Source organism: Pectinophora gossypiella, chromosome 8 (assembly GCF_024362695.1).
Source record: "Pectinophora gossypiella chromosome 8, ilPecGoss1.1, whole genome shotgun sequence".
Lineage (NCBI taxonomy): Eukaryota > Metazoa > Arthropoda > Insecta > Lepidoptera > Gelechiidae > Pectinophora > Pectinophora gossypiella.
The window spans coordinates 9,788,003-9,810,397 of record NC_065411.1 but is presented as its reverse complement, the minus strand read 5'-3'; the positions used below and the strand labels follow the sequence as shown (position 1 = coordinate 9,810,397).

Genomic DNA, 22,395 nt, shown 5'->3' with positions numbered 1-22,395 from the left:
GCCGAAAACAAGATGGCCGCTATATAAATTTTTGTTTTTCCAGAAAATATCTCGGGTGTAAAAAATATGTATAGGGGTGTGATCGGAACGTCATCTTGGAAAACTGCTCCGCATCAGGGAGACACCCTTCGGCCTGGCAAAACTATAAAACCTGGAGCAATTCTTTTTCCGCACAACATATTTAAATCTTGGTCAAATTTTATCGCCGGTAAAAAAAAAAGCAAATTGGCCGAAAAACAAGATGGCCGCCATACAAAATTTTGTTTTGTTTCCAGAAAATGTCTCAGAGGTGAAATTAATGTATAGGGGTGTGATTGGAACGTCATCTTTGAAAACTGCTCCGCATCAGGGGGCACCCTACGGCCTGGCAAACATATTACACCTGGAACATTTTGGTTTTCATGAGACCTATTTAAATCTTGGTCAAATTTAAAAAAAAAACAAAATGGCCGAAAAACAAGATGGCAGCCATATAAATTTTTGTTTTTCCAGAAAATGTCTCGGGTGTAAAAAATATGTATAGGTGTGTGATCGGAACGTCATCTTGGAAAACTGCTCCGCATCAGGGAGACACCCTACGGCCTGGCAAAACTATAGCACCTAGAACTTTTTTGATTTCACGAGACCTATTTAAGTCTTGGTCAAATTCTATCGCGGTAAAAAAATAGCGGAAAAACAAGATGGCCGCCATACAAAGCTTCGAACTAATACAGGACACGCGAGCAGCTTGCTGCGAGCGAACCACGCGACATCTAGTTATATTATATATAGCTACAAACCCATGTAGTGACTGACTCACTCACTGACAGAGTTGTTCTCCCAGAAGGAGCGTCGGGGGGTGAAAATAATGTATGAGAAAAGTGATCGGGACCTCCTGGTGAGTATGGGAAAACTTCCAGATCTTGGAAAACTGCTCCGCATCAGGGAGACACCCTACAGTCTGGCGCAACTATTATACCTGGATCAATTTTTTTTTCGCGAAACCTATTTAAATCTTGGTCAAATTCTATTGTGGGTGAAAAAAAATCAAAATAGCGGAAAAAAAAGATGGCCGCCATACAAAATTTTGTTTTTCCAAAAAATGTCTCGGTGGTAAAAATTATGTATGGGGGTGTGATCGTAACGTCATGTCGAGTATGGATGTACTTCTCGATCTTGGAAAGCTGCTCCGCATCAGGGCGGCACCCTATGGCCTGGCAAAACTATCGTACTTAAACCAATTTTTCTTTCACAAAATCTATTTAAATCTTGGTCAAATTCTATTGTGGGTGAAAAAAATCCAAAATGGCGGAAAAACAAGATGGCCGCCATACAAAATTTTGTTTTTTCAGAAAATGTCTCGGTGGTAAAAATTATGTATGGGGTTGTAATCGGAACATCCCGTTGACTATGGAAAAACTGCTCGATCTTCGCAAACTGCTCCGCATCAGGGAGACACCCTACGGCCTGGCAAAACTATAAAACCTGGAGCAATTTTTCTTTCGCGAAAAATATTTAAATCTTGGTCAAATTTTATCGCCAGTGAAAAAAACCAAAATGGCGGAAAAACAAGATGGCCGCCATACAAAATTTTCGTTTTTCTTGAAAATGCCTCGGGGGTAAAAATGATGTATGAGGAATGTGATCGAAACATCATGTTGAGTATGGAAATACTTTTCGATCTTCAAAAGCTGCTCCGCATCAGGGAGACACCCTACAGCCTGGCGAAACTATCGCACCTGGAACTTTTTTGTTTTCACGAAGCTTATTAAAGTCTTGGTCAAATTTTATCGCCAGTGAAAAAAAAACAAAATGGCGGAAAAACAAGATGGCCGCCATACAAAATTTTTAGTTTTTCCTGAAAATGCCTCTGGGATAAAAATTTTGTATGAGGGTTTTGATCGGAACGTCATCTTGGAAAACTGCTCCGCATCAGGGGTCACCCTACGGCCTGGCAAAACTATAGCACCTAGAACTTTTTTAATTTCACGAGACCTATTTAAATCTTGGTCAAATTTTATTGCCGGTGAAAAAAAATCAAAATGGCGGAAAAACAAGATGGCCGCCATACAAAATTTTGTTTTTTCAGAAAATGACTCGGGGGCAAAAACAATGTAAGGGGGCGTAATCGGAAGGTCATGTTGAGTATGGAAATACTTCTCGATCTTGGAAAACTGCTCCGCATCAGGGAGACACCCTACGGCCTGGCAAAACTATAAAACCTGGAGCAAATTTTCTTTCACGAAATCTATTTAAATCTTGGTCAAATTCAATCACCGTTGAAAAAAAATCAAAATGGCGGAAAAACAAGATGGCCGCCATACAAATTTTTAGTTTTTCCTTAAAATGCCTCTGGGATAAAAATTATTATGAGGGTTTTGATCGGAACGTCATGTAGAGTACGGGTTTACTTCCAGGTTTTCGAAAACTGCTCCGCATCAGGGAGACACCCTAAGGCCTGGCAAAACTATCGCACCTAGAACAATATTTTTTTCACGAAACCTATTTAAATCTTGGTCAAATTCTATTGTGGGTGAAAAAAAATCAAAATGGCGGAAAAACAAGATGGCCGCCATACAAATTTTTAGTTTTTCCTGAAAATGCCTCTGGGATAAAAATTTTGTATGAGGGTTTTGATCGGAACGTCATCTTGGAAAACTGCTCCGCATCAGGGGTCACCCTACGGCCTGGCAAAACTATAGCACCTAGAACTTTTTTAATTTCACGAGACCTATTTAAATCTTGGTCAAATTTTATTGCCGGTGAAAAAAAATCAAAATGGCGGAAAATCAAGATGGCTGCCATACAAATTTTTAGTTTTTCCTAAAAATGCCTCGGGGGTAAAAATGATGTATAGGGATGTGATCGGATCGTCATGTTGAGTATTTCAATACTGCTCGATCTTTAAAATCTGCTCCGCATCAGGGAGACACCCTACGGTCTGGCAAAACTATAAAACCTGGAGAAATAATTTTTTCATGAAACCTATTTAAATCTTGGTCAAATCTAATCGCCGATGAAAAAAAACAAAATGGCGGAAAAACAAGATGGCCGCCATACAAATTTTTGTTTTTCCAGAAAATGTCTCAGAGGTAAAAATGATGTATAGGAGTGTGATCGGAAGGTCATCTTTGAAAACTGCTCCGCATCAGGGCGGCACCCTACGGCCTGGCAAAACTATCGCACATAAACCGATTTTTCTTTTACGAAATCTATTTAAATCTTGGTCAAATTTCATTGCCGACGAAAAAATCAAAATGGCGGAAAATCAAAATGGCCGCCATACAAATTATTGTTTTTCCAGAAAATATCTCAGAGGTAAAAATGATGTATAGGGGTGTGATCGGAACGTCATCTTGGAAAATTGCTCCGCATCAGGGGGCACCCTACGGCTTGGCAAATATATCACACCTGGAACGTTTTGGTTTTCATGAGACCTAATAAAATGTTGGTCAAATCCAATTGCCGTTAAAAAACAAAATGGCCGCCATACAAAGCTTCTAATTAATACAGGACACGCGAGCAGCTTGCTGCGAGCGAACCACGCGACATCTAGTTATACTATATATAGCTACAAACCCATGTACTGACTGACTGACTCACTCACTGACTCACTGACAGGGTTGTTCTCCCAGAAGGAGCGTCGGGGGGTAAAAATGGTGTATGGGGGGTGTGATCAAGATCTTCCAGTGAGTATGGGAAAACTTCCAGATCTTGGAAAACTGCTCCGCATCAGGGAGACACCCCACGGCCTGGCAAAACTATAAAACCTGGAGCAATTTTTCTTTCGCGAAACATATTTAAATCTTGGTCAAATCCAATCCCCGCTGAAAAAAAACCAAAATGGCGGAAAAACAAGATGGCCGCCATACAAAATTTTCGTTTTTCCCGAAAATGCCTCGGGGGTAAAAATGATGTATGAGGAATGTGATCGAAACATCATGTTGAGTATGGAAATACTTTTCGATCTTCGAAAGCTGCTCCGCATCAGGGAGACACCCTACAGCCTGGCGAAACTATCGCACCTGGAACTTTTTTGTTTTCACGAAGCCTATTAAAGTCTTGATCAAATTTTATCGCCAGTGAAAAAAAAAAAAATGGCCGAAAAACAAGATGGCCGCCATACAAAATTTTCGTTTTTCCCGAAAATGCCTCGCAGGTAAAAAATATGTATAAGGATGTGATCGGATCGTCATGTTGAGTATTTCGATTTTGCTCGATCTTGAAAAACTGCTCCGCATCAGGGAGACACCCTACGGCCTGGCAAAACTATAAAACCTGGAACAATTCTTTTTTCACGAAACCTATTTAAATTTTGGTCAAATACAATCGCCGGTGAAAAAAAAAACAAAATGGCGGAAAAACAAGATGGCCGCCATACAAAATTTTCGTTTTTCCCGGAAATGAATCGAAGGTAAAAATTATGTACAGAGATGTGATCGGAATGTCATGTAGAGTACGGGTATACTTCCAGGTTTTCGAGAACTGCTCCGCATCAGGGAGACACCCTACGGCCTGGCGAAACTATCGCACCTGGAACTTTTTTGTTTTCACGAAGCCTATTAAAGTCTTGGTCAAATTTTATCGCCAGTGAAAAAAAAACAAAATGGGCGAAAAACAAGATGGCCGCCATACAAATTTTTGTTTTTCCAGAAAATGTCTCAGAGGTAAAAATGATGTATTGGGGTGTGATCGGAACGTCATCTTGGAAAACTGCTCCGCATCAGGGGTCACCCTACGGCCTGGCAAAACCATAGCACCTAGAACTTTTTTGATTTCACGAGACCAATTCAAGTCTTGGTCAAATTCTATCGCGGTAAAAAAATGGCGGGAAAACAAGACACGCGAGCAGCTTGCTGCGAGCGAACCACGCGACATCTAGTTATATTATATATAGCTGCAAACCCACTGACTGACTGACTGACTCACTGACTCACTGACAGGGTTGTTCTCCCAGAAGGAGTGTCGGGGGGTGAAAATGATGTATGGGGGGTGTGATCGGGACCTTCCGGTGAGTATGGGAAAACTTCCAGATTTTGGAAAACTGCTCCGCATCAGGGAGACACCCTACGGCCTGGCGCAACTATTACACCTGGATCAAATTTTTTTTCGCAAAACCTATTTAAATCTTGGTCAAATTTTATCGTGGGTAAAAAAAAATCAAAATGGCGGAAAAACAAGATGGCCGCCATACAAAAAAATATTTTTCCAGAAAATGTCTCGAAGGTAAAAACGATGTATGGGGACGTAATAAGAAGATCATGTTGAGAATTTAAATACTACTCAACCTTCAAAAACTGCTCCTCATCAGAGAGACACCCCACGGCCTGGCGAAACTATGGCACCTGGAACGATTATTTTTTCACAGAACCTATTTAAATCTTGGTCAAATTCTATCGTGAGTGAAAAAAAATCAAAATGGCGGAAAAACAAGATGGCCGCCATACAAAATTTTTGTTTTTCCTGAAAATGCCTTGGGGGTATAAAATATGTATGGGGATGTAATCAGAACGTCTTGTTGAGTATGGATATACTTCTCGATCTTGGAAAGCTGCTCCGCATCCGGGCGGCACCCTATGGCCTGTCAAAACTATCGCACCTGGATCGATTCTTTTTTCACAAAACCTATTTAAAACTTGGTCAAATTTTATCGTGAGTGAAAAAAAATCAAAATGGCGGAAAAACAAGATGGCCGCCATACAAATTTTTCGTTTTTCCTGAAAATGCCTCGGGGGTAAAAATGATGTATAGGAATGTGATCGGAACGTCATGTCAAGTGTGAAAATACATCTGGGTTTTCGATAGCTGCTCCGCATCAGGGAGACACCCTACGGCCTGGCAAAACTATGGCACCTGGAACGATTCTTTTTTCACCAAACCTAATAAAATCTTGGTCAAATTTTATCGCTGGTAAAAAAAAACAAAATGGCCGAAAAACAAGATGGCCGCCATACAAATTTTTGTTTTTCCAGAAAATGTCTCGGGTGTAAAAACGATGTATAGGGGTGTGATCGGAACGTCATCTTGGAAAACTGCTCCGCATCAGGGAGACACCCTACGGCCTGGCAAAACTATAGCACCTAGAACTTTTTTGATTTCACGAGACCTATTTTAGTCTTGGTCAAATTCTATCGCGGTAAAAAAATGGCGGGAAAACAAGACACGCGAGCAGCTTGCTGCGAGCGAACCACGCGACATCTAGTTATTATATTATATATAGCTACAAACCCATGTACCTATTGACTGACTGACTGACTCACTGACAGGGTTGTTCTCCCAGAAGGAGCATCGGGGGGTAAAAATGGTGTATGGGGGATGTGATCAAAATTTTTCGGTGAGTATGGGAAAACTTCCAGATCTTGGAAAACTGCTCCGCATCAGGGAGACGCCCTACAGTCTGGCGCAACTATTATACCTGCATCAATTTTTTTTTCGCAAAACCTATTTAAATCTTGGTCAAATTCTATTGTGAGTGAAAAAAAATCAAAATGGCGGAAAAACAAGATGGCCGCCATACAAAAAAATTATATTATATATAGCTACAAACCCATGTACCTATTGACTGACTGACTGACTCACTGACAGGGTTGTTCTCCCAGAAGGAGCATCGGGGGGTAAAAATGGTGTATGGGGGATGTGATCAAAATTTTTCGGTGAGTATGGGAAAACTTCCAGATCTTGGAAAACTGCTCCGCATCAGGGAGACGCCCTACAGTCTGGCGCAACTATTATACCTGCATCAATTTTTTTTTCGCAAAACCTATTTAAATCTTGGTCAAATTCTATTGTGAGTGAAAAAAAATCAAAATGGCGGAAAAACAAGATGGCCGCCATACAAAAAAATGTTTTTCTAGAAAATGTCTCGGAGGTCAAAATGATGTATGGGAGTGTAATCGGAGCGTCTTGTGGAGTATGAAAACACTTCTCTATCTTCAAAATCTGCTCCGCATCAGGGAGACACCCTACGGCCTGGCAAAACTATAAAACCTGGAGCAATTTTTCTTTCGCGAAACATATTTAAATCTTGGTCGAATCCAATCGCCGGTGAAAAAAAATCAAAATGGCGGAAAAACAAGATGGCCGCCATACAAAATTTTCGTTTTTCCCGAAAATGCCTCGCAGGTAAAAAATATGTATAAGGATGTGATCGGATCGTCATGTTGAGTATTTCGATTTTGCTCGATCTTGAAAAACTGCTCCGCATCAGGGAGACACCCTACGGCCTGGCAAAACTATAAAACCTGGAACAATTCTTTTTTCACGAAACCTATTTAAATTTTGGTCAAATACAATCGCCGGTGAAAAAAAAACAAAATGGCGGAAAAACAAGATGGCCGCCATACAAAATTTTCGTTTTTCCTCAAAATGCCTCGGGGGTAAAAATAATGTATAGGGGTGTCATCGAAACGTCAAGTCGAGTATGAAAATACGTCTGGGTTTCCGATGTCTGCTCCGCATCAGGGCGGCACCCTACGGCCTGGGAAAACTATCGCACCTGGAACTTTTTCGTTTTCACGAAACCTATTTGAATCTTAATAAAATTTTATCGCCTGTGAAAAAAAACAAAATGGTGGAAAAGCAAGATGGCTGCCATACAAATTTTTCGTTTTTCCAGAAAATGTCTCGGGTGTAAAAACGATGTATAGGGGTGTTATCGGAACGTCATCTTGGAAAACTGCTCCGCATCAGGGAGACACCCTACGGCCTGGCAAAACTATAGCACCTAGAACTTTTTTGATTTCACGAGACCTATTTAAGTCTTGGTCAAATTCTATCGCGGTAAAAAAATGGCGGGAAAACAAGACACGCGAGCAGCTTGCTGCGAGCGAACCACGCGACATCTAGTTATATTATATATAGCTGGAGACCCACTGACTGACTGACTGACTGACTGACTGACTCACTGACTCACTGACAGGGTTGTTCTCCCAGAAGGAGCGCCGGGGGGTAAAAATGATGTATGGGAGATGTGATCAAGATCTATCGATGAGTATGGGAAAACTTCCAGATCTTGGAAAACTGCTCCGCATCAGGGAGACACCCTACCGTCTGGCAAAACTATCGCACCTGGAACGATTCTTTTTTCACGAAACCTATTAAAATCTTGGTCAAATTCTATCGTGGGTGAAAAAAAATCAAAATGGCGGATAAACAAGATGGCCGCCATACAAATTTTTGTTTTTCCAGAAAATGTCTCGTTGGTAAAAACTGTGTATGGGGTTGTAATCGGAACATCTCGTTGACTATGGAAATTTTTCTTGATCTTGAAAAACTGCTCCGCATCAGGGAGAGACCCTACGGCCTGGCAAAACTATAAAACCTAGAGCAAGTTTTCTTTCGCGAAACATATTTAAATCTTGGTCAAATCCAATCCCTGGTGAAAAAAAACCAAAATGGCGGAAAATCAAGATGGCCGCCATACAAAATTTTCGTTTTTCCTGAAAATGCCTGGAGGGTAAAAATGATGTATAGGGATGTGATCGGATCGTCATGTTGAGTATTTCATGACTGCTCGATCTTGAAAAACTGCTCCGCATCAGGGAGACACCCTACGGCCTGGCAAAACTATAAAACCTGGAGCAATTTTTCTTTCGCGAAACATATTTAAATCTTGGTCAAATCCAATCCCTGGTGAAAAAAAACCAAAATGGCGGAAAAACAAGATGGCCGCCATACAAAATTTTCGTTTTTCCTGAAAATGCCTCGAGGGTAAAAATGATGTATAGGGATGTGATCGGATCGTCATGTTGAGTATTTCAGTACTGCTCGATCTTGAAAAACTGCTCCGCATCAGGGAGACACCCTACGGCCTGGCAAAACTATAAAACCTAGAGCAATATTTTTTTCACGAAACCTATTTAAATCTTGGTCAAATTCAATCCCCGGTGAAAAAAAACCAAAATGGCGGAAAAACAAGATGGCCGCCATACGAAATTTTCGTTTTTCCCGAAAATGCCTCGGGGGTAAAAATGATGTAAGAGGAATATGATCGAAACATCATGTTGAGTATGGAAATACTTTTCGATCTTCGAAAGCTGCTCCGCATCAGGGAGACACCCTACAGCCTGGCGAAACTATCGCACCTGGAACTTTTTTGTTTTCACGAAGCCTATTATAGTCTTGGTCAAATTTTATCGCCAGTGAAAAAAAACAAAATGGCCGAAAAACAAGATGGCCGCCATACAAATTTTTGTTTTTCCAGAAAATGTCTCACGAGGTAAAAATGATGTATTGGGGTGTGATCGGAACGTCATCTTGGAAAACTGCTCCGCATCAGGGGTCACTCTACGGCCTGGCAAAACTATAGCACCTAGAACTTTTTTGATTTCACGAGACCTATTTAAGTCTTGGTCAAATTCTATCGCTGTAAAAAAATGGCGGGAAAACAAGACACGCGAGCAGCTTGCTGCGAGCGAACCACGCGAAATCTAGTTATTATATTATATATAGCTGCAAACCCATTGACTCACTGACTCACTGACATAATTGTTCTCCCAGAAGGAGCGTCGGGGGGTAAAAATAATGTATGAGAAAAGTGATCTGGATCTCCCGGTGAGTATGAGAAAACTTCCAGATCTTGGAAAACTGCTCCGCATCAGGGAGAGACCCTACGGCCTGGCGCAACTATCGCACCTAGAACGATTATTTTTCCACAAAACCTACTTAAATCTTGGTCAAATCCAATCGCCGGCGAAAAAAAAAACAAAATGGCGGAAAAACAAGATGGCCGCCATACAAAATTTCGTTTTTCCAGAAAATGTCTCGGAGGTAAAAATGATGTATGGGAGGTGTGATCGGAACGTCAAGCTTAATATGAAACAACTGCTTGATCTTGAAAAACTGCTCCGCATCAGGGAGACACCCTACGGCCTGGAAAAACTATCGCACGTGGAACTTTTTAGTTTTCACGACACCTATTTAAATCTTGGTCAAATTTAGTTGCCGGTGAAAAAAATTCAAAATGGCGGAAAAACAAGATGGCCGCCATACAAAATTTTCGTTTTTCCCGAAAATGCCTCGGGGGTAAAAATGATGTATAAGGAATGTGATCGAAACATCATGTTGAGTATGGAAATACTATTCGATCTTTGAAATCTGCTCCGCATCAGGGAGACACCCTACGGTCTGGCGAAACTATCGCACCTGGAACGATTCTTTTTTCACGAGGCCTTTTTAAATCTTGGTCAAATTTTATCGCCGGAGAAAAATTATATTATATTATATATAGCTACAAACCCATGTACTGACTGACTGACTCACTGACTCACTGACAGGGTTGTTCTCCCAGAAGGAGTGTCGGGGGGTAAAAATGATGTATGGGGGGTGTGATCAAGATCTTCCGGTGAGTATGGGAAAACTTCCAGATCTTGGAAAACTGCTCCGCATCAGGGAGACACCCTACGGCCTGGCAAAACTATCGCACCTGGATCGATTCTTTTTTCACAAAACCTATTTAAAACTTGGTCAAATCCAATCGCCGGTGAAAAAAATTCAAAATGGCGGAAAAACAAGATGGCCGCCATACAAAATTTTGTTTTTTCAGAAAATGCATCGGGAGTAAAAACTGTGTATGGAGATGTAATCGGAACGTCTTGTGGAGTATGAAAACACTTCTCTATCTTCAAAATCTGCTCCGCATCAGGGAGACACCCTACGGCCTGGCAAAACTATCAAACATAGAACATTTTTTTTTCCACTAAACCTACTTAATTCTTGGTCAAATTCAAAAGCCGGTGAAAAAAAAACAAAATGGCGGAAAATCAAGATGGCCGCCATACAAAATTTTCGTTTTCCCGCAAATGCCTCGGAGGTTGAAAATATGTGTGAGGAATTTGATCGGATCGTCATGTTGAGCATGGAAATACTTTTCGATCTTCGAAAGCTGCTCCGCATCAGGGAGACACCCTACAGTCTGGCAAAACTATTGCACCTGGAACGATTCTTTTTTCACGAAACCTATTTAATTCTTGGTCAAATTCAATCACCGCTGAAAATAAATCAAAATGGCGGAAAATCAAGATGGCCGCCATACAAATTTTTCGTTTTTCCTGAAAATGCCTCAGGGATAAAAAATATGTATGAAGGTTTTGATCGGAACGTCATGTAGAGTACGGGTATACTTCAAGGTTTTCGAAAACTGCTCCGCATCAGGGAGACACCCTACGGCCTGGCAAATCTATCGCACCTGGAACAATTTTTTTTCCACCAAACCTATTAAAATCTTAGTCAAAATCAATCGCCGGTGAAAAAAAATCAAAATGGCGGAAACACAAGATGGCCGCCATACAAAAAATTGTTTTACGAGAAAATGTCTCGGGGGTAAAAATGATGTACAGGTGTGTGATCGGGATGTCAAGATGTTTATGGAAATGCTACTCGATCTTTGAAAACTGCTCCGCATCAGGGCAACACTCTACGGCCTGGCATAACTATCGCACTTGTGACATTTATTTTTCCACTATACGTACTTAAATCTTGGTCAAATCCAATCACCGTTAAAAATAAAACAAAATGGCGGAAAAACAAGATGGCCGCCATACAAAATTTTGTTTTTCTAGAAAATTCCTCAAGGTCTCAAGGAAAAATATATATAAGGGTGTGATCGGAACGTCATCTTTGAAAACTGCTCCGCATCAGGGAGACACCCTACGGCCTGGCAAAACTATAGCACCTAGAAATTTTTAGATTTCACGAGACCTATTCAAGTCTTGGTCAAATTCTATCGCGGTAAAAAATGACGGAAAAACAAGATGGCCGCCATACATAGCTTCGAACTAATACAGGACACGCGAGCAGCTTGCTGCGAGCGAACCACGCGAAATCTAGTTATATTATATAAAGCTACAAACCCATGTATTGACTGACTGACTGACTGACTGACTGACTGACATAGTTGTTCTCCCAGAAGGAGTGTCGGGGGGTGAAAATGGTGTATGGGGGGTGTGATCGGGGCCTCCCGGTGAGTATGGGAAAACTTCCAGATCTTGGAAAACTGCTCCGCATCAGGGAGACACCCCACGGCCTGGCAAAACTATCGCACCTGGAACGATTCTTTTTTCACAAAACCTATTTAATTCTTGGTCAAATTGTATTGTCGTTGAAAAAAAATCAAAATGGCGGAAAAACAAGATGGCCGCCATACAAAATTTTATTTTTCCGGAAAATGTCTCGTGGGTAAAAACTGTGTATGGAGGTGTAATCGGAACGTATTGTTGAGTATGGAAATACTTCTCGATCTTGAAAACCTGCTCCGCATCAGGGAGACACCCTACGGCCTGGCAAAACTATAAAACCTGGAGCAATTTTTCTTTCGCGAAACATATTTAAATCTTGGTCAAATCCAATCCCCGCTGAAAAAAAAACAAAATGGCGGAAAAACAAGATGGCCGCCATACAAAATTTTCGTTTTTCCCGAAAATGCCTCGGGGGTAAAAATGATGTATGAGGAATGTGATCGAAACATCATGTTGAGTATGGAAATACTTTTCGATCTTCGAAAGCTGCTCCGCATCAGGGAGACACCCTACAGCCTGGCGAAACTATCGCACCTGGAACTTTTTTGTTTTCACGAAGCCTATTAAAGTCTTGGTCAAATTTTATCGCGGTAAAAAAATTGTGGGAAAACAAGACACGCGAGCAGCTTGCTGCGAGCGAACCACGCGACATCTAGTTATATTATATATAGCTACAAACCCACTGACTGACTGACTCACTCACTCACTGACATAATTGTTCTCCCAGAAGGAGCGTCGGGGGGTGAAAATGATGTATGGGGGGTGTGATCGGGACCTCCCGGTGAGTATGGGAAAACTTCCAGATCATGGAAAACTGCTCCGCATCAGGGAGACACCCTACGGCCTGGCGCAACTATCGCACCTAGAACGATTCTTTTTTCACAAAACCTACTTAATTCCTGGTCAAATTCAATCACTGGTGAAAAAAAATCAAAATGGTGGAAAAACAAGATGGCCGCCATACAAAATTTTATTTTTCCGGAAAATGTCTCGTGGGTGAAAACTGTGTATGGGAGTGTAATTGTAACGTATTGTTGAGTATGGAAATACTTCTCGATCTTGAAAACCTGCTCCGCATCAGGGAGACACCCTACGGCCTGGCAAAACTATAAAACCTGGAGCAATTTTTCTTTCGCGAAACATATTTAAATCTTGGTCAAATCCAATCCCCGGTGAAAAAAAATCAAAATGGCGGAAATTCAAGATGGCCGCCATACAAATTTTTCTTTTTTCCTGAAAATGCCTCGGGCGTAAAAATGATGTATAGGAATGTGATCGGATCGTCATGTTGAGTATTTCAATACTGCTCCATCTTGAAAAACTGCTCCGCATCAGGGAGACACCCTACGGCCTGGCCAAACTATCGCACCTAGAACATTATTTTTTCCACCAGGCCTATTATAATCTTGGTCAAATTTAATTACAGTTGAAAAAAAATCAAAATGGCGGAAATTCAAGATGGCCGCCATACAAATTTTTCTTTTTTCCTGAAAATGCCTCGGGCGTAAAAATGATGTATAGGAATGTGATCGGATCGTCATGTTGAGTATTTCAATACTGCTCCATCTTGAAAAACTGCTCCGCATCAGGGAGACACCCTACGGCCTGGCAAAACTATAATACCTGGAGCAATATTTTTTTCACGAAACCTATTTAAATCTTGGTCTAATTTTATCCCCGGTGAAAAAAAACAAAATGGCCGAAAAACAAGATGGCCGCCATACAAATTTTTGTTTTTCCAGAAAATGTCTCGGGTGTAAAAATGATGTATAGGGGTGTGATCGGAACGTCATCTTGGAAAACTGCTCCGCATCAGGGAGACACCCTACGGCCTGGCAAAACTATAGCACCTAGAACTTTTTTGATTTCACGAGACCTATTCAAGTCTTGGTCAAATTCTATCGCGGTAAAAAAATGGCGGTAAAACAAGATACGCGAGCAGCTTGCTGCGAGCGCACCACGCGACATCTAGTTATTAAGTATAACTGGAAAGTTATTCGTGGAATTCATTTTTACAAATTGAATTTTTAGATTGGAATATTCGAATGCTCCCTTTATTTCAGGATAGACAAAGAGTTCAGAGCACAAAAATCTGAACATGTCCAACTCCATTATTTCGTTTTTGCTCCTAACTTTATAATTGTCGGAACTGGATACAGCTTTGTGCGAATTCGCTTTTTTCTAAAAACAAATGAAGCTCTATTATAATGTACGCGTATTTTTTGTTAGTAAGCAACTTGAGATTAATAATTACTGAACACAAAATCTCTAATTCGTCCATAATCAGTAATATTTTACTCCGAATTTTATCGTTGCTATGCCAACGGTAAAATTCTAATTCTAAGAAAATACAGGGTGTCTCTGAAGAATCACCACTAGATTAAAAAACTAAATAAGTATGTGACTCTTTAGGTACCTTTTATTGACTGATTGACATCATTTATAATAGTTGACCCTCGTAAGCATAGGTCTAGGTAAACCTGAATGAGTTTTTATAATATTTTTTTATGATATTTTCGTTACGGGCGTCTAGCTCGAACTAAATCTAGCGACCATGCAGGAACGCAATTACTTACAACGCAAATAGCTTAGAGCAAAATCTGTTAGAGCTTCCAGGGAATATTTTTAATCTCATCCGCTCTGTATCTGTGGCAGTCATAGTCCTGATAGAAAAATATGAGGGCAGTAAAACGAACAGCACCCGTAACCGTAGATTTTATGATTGCTATAAAACCACGTAATTCACGTTAGTATGGGTGTTTGCAAAATACGTGCAATATTGTTTGTAAGACTGAGTCTTAAATCAAAATAAGAGTTTTTTTCTTGTACACAGATCATTTCTTCAACCCAAACCCCGTTACGTATAACGGGGAGGCCAGGCAGCAGGCAGTGAAAGAACGACATTGAATCAATTCATCTAATAAAACAATATTGCTATTCGACTTAGAGCAAAATGTACTTACTCTTTCTTATGAGTAAGTGCACAATATAAACAAAATAATGACAAATAGCAATATTGCTTTGTAGACGTCCTGAAGAGAACTTGTAACGTCACTTGATATGTATTCAAGTCCTAAAATAGATATGATGAGCCATCGTAAAATCCCTTATTCACAGAAAACTTTCTTTACACAGAACCTGGAATATAAGCAGCTGAACCCAATTTATTGATTAAGTGAGTTTATTTATCCCCAATTTATTCCTTAGTCTGTAACTATAAAAGGTAACAAATCTATTCTATTTACAATATGCTGAGCGGTATGATGAAGCTGATTGAGCACTTTTTGTATGTTAGATTTTAAAATCTGATATCAGCTCAATCACATTGGATTCATGCGAGTATCTGTAGTAATTGAAAATAATCTGATGATTGATACTGAACGAATTCGAATTAATTTGTTAAGTGCATGCGAAATAATAATTTAGAATAATGTTTCAAATTATAGAAGTGTTTTGTTTCGCTTCGAGATAATTATTTATGGCCTAATAATCTACATGCACAGCAAATAATTTGTTAGGGATTTTGAGAGATAGAAAATTATGCTTGTGTAGATTAAATAATTATTCATATTCAATTCGCAGCATTGAAATGCTTTTAAACAGTCTGTTTTGATGGTTTTATTTGTTTACGAATCAAAATCATCTTCGATTTTCTGCGTAATTATAGTAGTTGAATTCATGAGCTTGTAATGCGGAAATGTTCCACATTAGATACTCGAAGAACTTATTGAAAATAATAATTCCGTATTGCTAATTGGATAACATCTCTGTTTCTGATTGGGGATTGCATCCGATACACACGGGGATGAAGTAAAACGGTACTAATTAAAAAATAATTGCGTGAACGGGTAACTTTACACAAAGTACACATACGTATACATTTGCATATTTTGTATATTGTAACATTATTATATATTATGTAAGTATTGTAATTGTATTATAAAATAGGCTACCTATAGTTTACGTGCGATTTGTAACTGTCATTACTTTTACACATAAATATTTATCAGATCACTAGTTTCCCCAAAATACAGACTAAGTTAAGTTTGGGAACCTCCCCTAATTCTTGTCATTTTTGTATGTTCACTCATTGTGCCTTACGTTTAACTCTGTCGTATTTATCAGAAAATAAAAATATATTTTTATTTCTTTTTCATTTACAAAGCATAATCATAAAAGAGAAGGATACTTATAGAAAACTAAAGCGCCGCGGGCATTATATCTCAAATAGAAGTACAATTTTATGACACTTTAGCAATAACGTTGTGATAAATGAACCTAAGAAAATGTACCGAATGCGGTTCATATTCAACCCCGTTTGCTAGGTACCTACATACATACATACATTTCCAATACGTGGAAGCTTGTTAATGGCTTTTTGACAAGAAGTTAGGGTGTAATAATGTAAAATGTAGCTATGAGTTGTTCGAATAAAAATATAATAATATTTTATAATCGCTTATTAAATTTCTTTTCGTTTCTTTTTGGTAACAAGTCCCTAGATACCTATTATTTGAAAATTATAAAGACTAGTATGTTTTTTTCCACTTCGTAATACATCTATACACCGCTTTTACTGAAAATAAAAAACAAACTAAGACAAATTGTTATCAGTAGGTACTTATTTATTGCACCTTATACAGTTATATAATGAGTCAAGGTACTAAGGTACCTTGGTATTTGTAAACGAAGGGATACGTATGTAAAAAGGGCTGCACTTATTTTATTTTACGTGATTATTTCGTAAAAGGTTTCAGCCCGGTTTTACCTGTTAAAACATTTGTGTAAGCCGGTGCGAAGGTATAATTGGGTCGTCAGTCCGCTATTATTTTAATACGTAAAATAAATACAACAAAATCTATTATCTGTTTAAACAATGAAAAAATGGGAATTTAGGTTTTTATACAGATCAGAGTGTAGATGTAAATTATTGTAATTATATTAACCTAACCTGTGTATAATGTTATGTAAAGAATCCTATAAAATGCTTTTTCTGTTTTATTGCGACGAATGGGTGTCAAGATAAATCTCTTTGGTTTGACGGTATCATTCAAATCATGTACTTGATTAAGTATATAATTATTTAAAAAAAAATACGGCTATTCATTTGTTTTCGGATGATAATTGCATTTCACTGGGTGGACTTTTAGGGTTGTTATGGTGTAAAATTGTTTGTGACGGAGAAATAAGGTTATTGTTATGTTTATATCTATGGAAATGAATGTACTATCAACAGATAACATTTTATTAAATAACATATTTTTAACAGTGTCCTCTATCAGGGGCAGCAGTATCTGTCAGTACTATTCAGAGGCGGAGGATAGGAGTCCTAGTCATCATCATCAATTTAAGAGCTACGCTCTTGTCGGTGCAGCATTTTCCATTCCAGTCTATCAAAGGCCAATTCCTTGACTTCCCTATAAGACACGACAACGTTAACCTTTTCTTTAATGTGTTCCATGTAAGCTCTTTCTGGTCTTCCCCTTCGTCTCTTTCCTTCTAGCTTTCCTTCTATGACGTTTGGTGTTTTTTTCTGTAGTGTGTAGTCCTAGTACGGCATTGAAATATTCTACTCTGGGCGCTGTCCCACTCGCGTTAGACAGAGTACTGCGGGGTAGAAAGCAAGAAGGAAACCACTGCCCCATTTTCCCTAAAAAAGTATAGAGATCTATTTTTTAAGTGTTTTGTTTCATTGCAGATTATACATTTAAAAATTACATCCTTAATTATCCTACTAACGACCTATGACACTAAGTGAACAGAATAGCTAAAGCTTACCGTCCTTTTTGTAAGAATAATTTTCATAAATCTTTTTGACTTTATCTTCTAACTTCATAGGTACTTATTTAAAAATTATATAAACATGAAATAAAAAATATAGTTACGTAATGTACTTAACTAAGGTAATATTAAACTATCAAGAAATAAGTCGCTAGACAGACAGAGTACTTGAAGAGCGGAAGGCAAGAGGGAAACCACTGCCCTTTTCATTTCCTAAAAAGTAGCATAGAGAATGCTACGTGGCTCTTAAATAAGTGGTGATGATTTACCTATAACAGTTACTTGAGACCAGGTTTGATGAGGTTAGTAATCCACCTCACAATCCACACGATCGAAGAAGAAGAACAGTTACCTACCTACTTGAATATAAAATAAACGTTTTAAGTTAAACAGCTAATTTATTATCAATCATCTCGTTTTACAAGAATATCAATTAATTGTATATCCCGGAAATCCTAATAATAAAACCATGAAAAGAACGAGTGGCTGAAATTAAATATTCCGTGTAAATAAATATGCGCACCACGTAAACAGCACGCGGTGTTCATGACTCCCCACAACACAACATAACACAACACAACATAACACAATAACGCAGATTTCATCATTACCTTGCCATAAACTCAACGCGCGTTATTCTCTTCCCACATTTATTCAGAGCTTGTTGAAATAATTATGACGGGAGTGATTGCGTATTGCGGATATGTGATGACCTTTTCATAAAGAGTGGAAAAGTAAACGTTCATTATTTATATATCTGCAATGTGAGAGTTATTTGAATATTTAATACATATACGTAAATAAACACTCCTCTCTCATCCCTATTAGGGGACGCTAGATTTACAAGTAAGGTACGTAATAATAAATTCTTAATTAATAAAATATCTAAAGACATAAAACTTCTTTACTAGGATCTTGTGCTATTATATTCAAGGCTAGTCAAAAAGCTTTAATATACTTATAAATGACTAATAAACTACAGTTTTTGCCAACTTAATGGTTTCACATTTGAAATTCTTCCATTGTAAAAGCAGAACAAAGACCTAATTTAGAATTTTCTTAATTCAGGCACATAAATTGGGCAAAGTCGTAATATCTGACGGGAACAAAAGGCGTTGATCCGGACGCTGATCCTCTCACTGTTTACGAATTCGTTCGAGGGAATTATTCGAGTGAGTCTTCGTTAAAATTCATGGCAAGGTGTCTGTGCCCCTTTATTTGTCGGCTCAGAGTTATCCACAAACTGAGCCATCGCGCGACGAAATTCAGGGATGGCTCTTAGCCTCTAATGGCGTTTCCAGGTTTAATCTTCTCTGTTGGGTGTATGTAGTATTGTGTACACAGTACCAAAATTGGTGGTATGGGCTTTTTGTTTACATATTGAATGGAATTGGGATGTGAAGTTTTTTTAATACGTTTGCCTGTCGGTGAGTGACGATGTGGAGTAAAATGGGGCAGGCTTTCCTAATAAATTTCTGAAGTAGGTACTTTACATTCATACAGATATTCTTTTCATTCTTTTTATTTCATTCATGCGTACTTCAAGGTTTTTCATTTAAATGTTCAGTCAATGTCATTCGACAAATCTACAAAAAAAAATAAAATGATAAGGGTAGTAACGTAATAACTATTTAGTAATCGGTGACAATGGGCCGATATGCTAGTTATTTGTCATGTCAGGAGTAATACCTGCTACTTACCAATTTTTGTTTTTTCACAAAGGGTTCGCTTATCTAGTGTATGATAACTCTTCAAATTATAGTATTTTTGTTTTATTTGAAAAAAAAAGCGTTCGTTTTAGCCTCAAAAAGAATACCTAGAACATACTGCTTGTAAAGGAGTCGCAATCATTATGTGGTTCGTCCTTAGTTGATATAGCAAAATGTAATATATAGACGTTGTAACTCAATTTTCATATTCTTCCATACATCGTCGCATAAGCTCCCGATAACTCAAATAACGAACGACGCGTCCGCGTCGTCAGGATAAGACAATGTTAAAGCTCTTTTCCATAATCGAATAAGCCAAGTACGCTTTTGGATTGCGGAGAAGTGCGAGCTTATATGTAAAATCGCTGTTTCATTGGAATTGAATATATTATGTTTTTACAATACATATAATGTAGTATTTATGCTGTATTTATGCTGAGTGAGGCCCTTTTATAAAGGACACCACCATCAGTGTTGACCAGTCCATGCACTCAATTACAATTTAAGAAGAATAGTTTCTTCTCTTTCTTTCTAAAAGGGTCGTAACATGCGGACGGATGGACAACTAAGCGGTGAGAGAGCAATTAGGCTCCGTTTGCCTTTTGGCTAGAGTACCCTAAAATGCTCCGGGTTTGACTGACTGACCATTACCTCATAATTTGAGTACCTAATGGTGCTAATTCCTGTAAATACTATCTAATTTTATTTTAAGTTATATCTGTCATTTTCTTATCCGCCGAAAAGGAAAGGGACGGATAATCGCCAATCATAAAATTTATAGAACATACGTCAATTTTAAGCACAAATCTAAAACAACCGTCCAAAAATTTTACATTGGCCAATAACCCGACAGAATTATGTTCACAGCACACATCAAACGGTTTGCATACCTACCCGAGATACCTTTTTGATTCGCCTGAGTTATTCATTCATTTACTCATTCTTCCTAAAATTAAGAGATGTCAGTCATCCGTCCCTTTCCTTTTCGGCAGATAAGAAAATAACAGGTATAACTTAAAGTAAAATTAGGAGGTGCCTGCAGGAATCAGGGCCAATATTTCTTTAATGATGAAAATAGCGTAATTAATGAACAACATTGAACATTTTACTATGTACGTATGTATCATTTATCAGTTATGATAGTAATATGGGAAAGTCTTCAATTGAATTAATTTCAAAGCCGCGGTATCGTAAATTTGATGTGTGGAAGGCACGTTTGGTATTACATAAAAGAAGTACGTTGGAAAATAGACGTAGTGGCTTGCTTGACAACAGCGGATATCTAAATGGAGGGCAATCAGTCTCCATTTGCCATTTGCGCATAGGATTCCAAAATAACGCCGCGATTGACTGACTGACCATTAGCTAATAATTTAGTCAAGAGATGTTTTTAAAAAAGTTTGCCTACTATCAACTCTGAATTGGCGCGCGTGTGTATAAACCAACCTCATCAACCCTGCTGTGAGGGTTACTAAGAGCCTTATCGCATTCATTAGTTATGATAAAAGTATAGTGTTTGTCGTGAAATTTAATATATTAAAAGCCACGCTGTCACAAAGTTGACACTGTCCATTAATTATTAAATGGTTTATTTGACGGCAACGCATTTTCAAGACGAATATAGAGTGTGTCTGACCTACAGAAACGAAACATAACAAAATAATGAAGGGATTAATACAATTTAACAGAAATGCGAAGCCACTACATGTACCAAAATCAATAACAACTTTTTTTCTCATCCTACATTTGGGATTTGGAATAAATTTTGGATTTACAAAGTTATTTAACAAAACTCTACAACTATGGACAAAATTTTGGTTATGTTTGCCATTTATAGTTACCACATTGATTTTTATATCTGTCTTTATTGCATCGAATGATACGGAGCCTATTTGGTTTTCAACATACTTGGTGCAATATGTATTGTGTTTCTTCAGTCTCAATTTAAAAAAATATAATTTCTACGATTTGTTAAAAAGCCTTACTGAGATCGATGATGATGTCCCAGAAATGAGAAAAGAGTTGATTGGAATACTGACATGTGCTTATACTTTAGCAATTTTTCTGACGAAATATTTCCTTTATGTTTTGACTTGCATTATTTCGGGGCGAAGTCTGTGCGATACATTTCTGGTACCATTTTATGTCTTCAGTATTTTCGTGTTGTGCTGTGATCTATTTTCAGTGGTGTCTATTTTAATACATTTTTATTTTGCTTGCTATGTAAAAAAACTAAAAAAAATGATCTCCCATACCGGTGGCTTTAATTTCAATTACATAAGAAGATACTACATGGCTCTCACAGATTGCTACGATAAAGTTAAATCTGTTTATGATAGTCTAGTAAGTATACATAATGTTGACTTCTGTGGCAGAGCACAGCTCTCTGTCAGTGAGCGTCACAATGGCCGATAACTCGGCATATTTAAAGTTGATATGGTGATCAATTGTACTGTATTCATGTGTTATGTCTGATTGTTGAAATTTTAGTTCTGTGCAATAAAGTATATTTGATTTGATTTGATCAATCATTGCTCACTTACTTGTTATGGTGCTCAATCGTCACTACTAGTAGCGTTTAGTGCCTATTATCGGACATTTATTCGATCTATATTGTTATTACGCCTACACGGATGCCATTAATCCGAAACATCGAATAGTAATATTTCTAGGAAACTAAAATTTGCCGATATTTTTTTTACCGGAAGACTTAAATAGGCTGTACGAAGCAATTTTTGGCTCATAAATATATCAGTTACTACACGCATCTTGGACTCTTACAGAAATATTCTAAGACACGTTGGAAGCAAATCTCTGATGATGAACGGCACTAATAGGGAAGCAATGAATGAGCATCATTTCGACACAATACGCCGAGAGACCAGCCATTCTGACGTTCACCTTGGTCATAT

General features: G+C 38.4%; 1 protein-coding gene across 1 annotated transcript in view; it reads left to right on the top strand.

Moving 5' to 3' along the window:
• The window catches only part of LOC126368747 (uncharacterized), a 161,607-nt gene that overhangs the window by 123,808 nt on the left and 15,404 nt on the right, over nucleotides 1-22,395 (top strand). The window contains exon 2 of the mRNA XM_050012891.1: nucleotides 15,129-15,168. The gene's annotated coding sequence lies outside the window, so the exon portion shown is untranslated. The remainder of the gene's footprint in view (nucleotides 1-15,128; nucleotides 15,169-22,395) is intronic.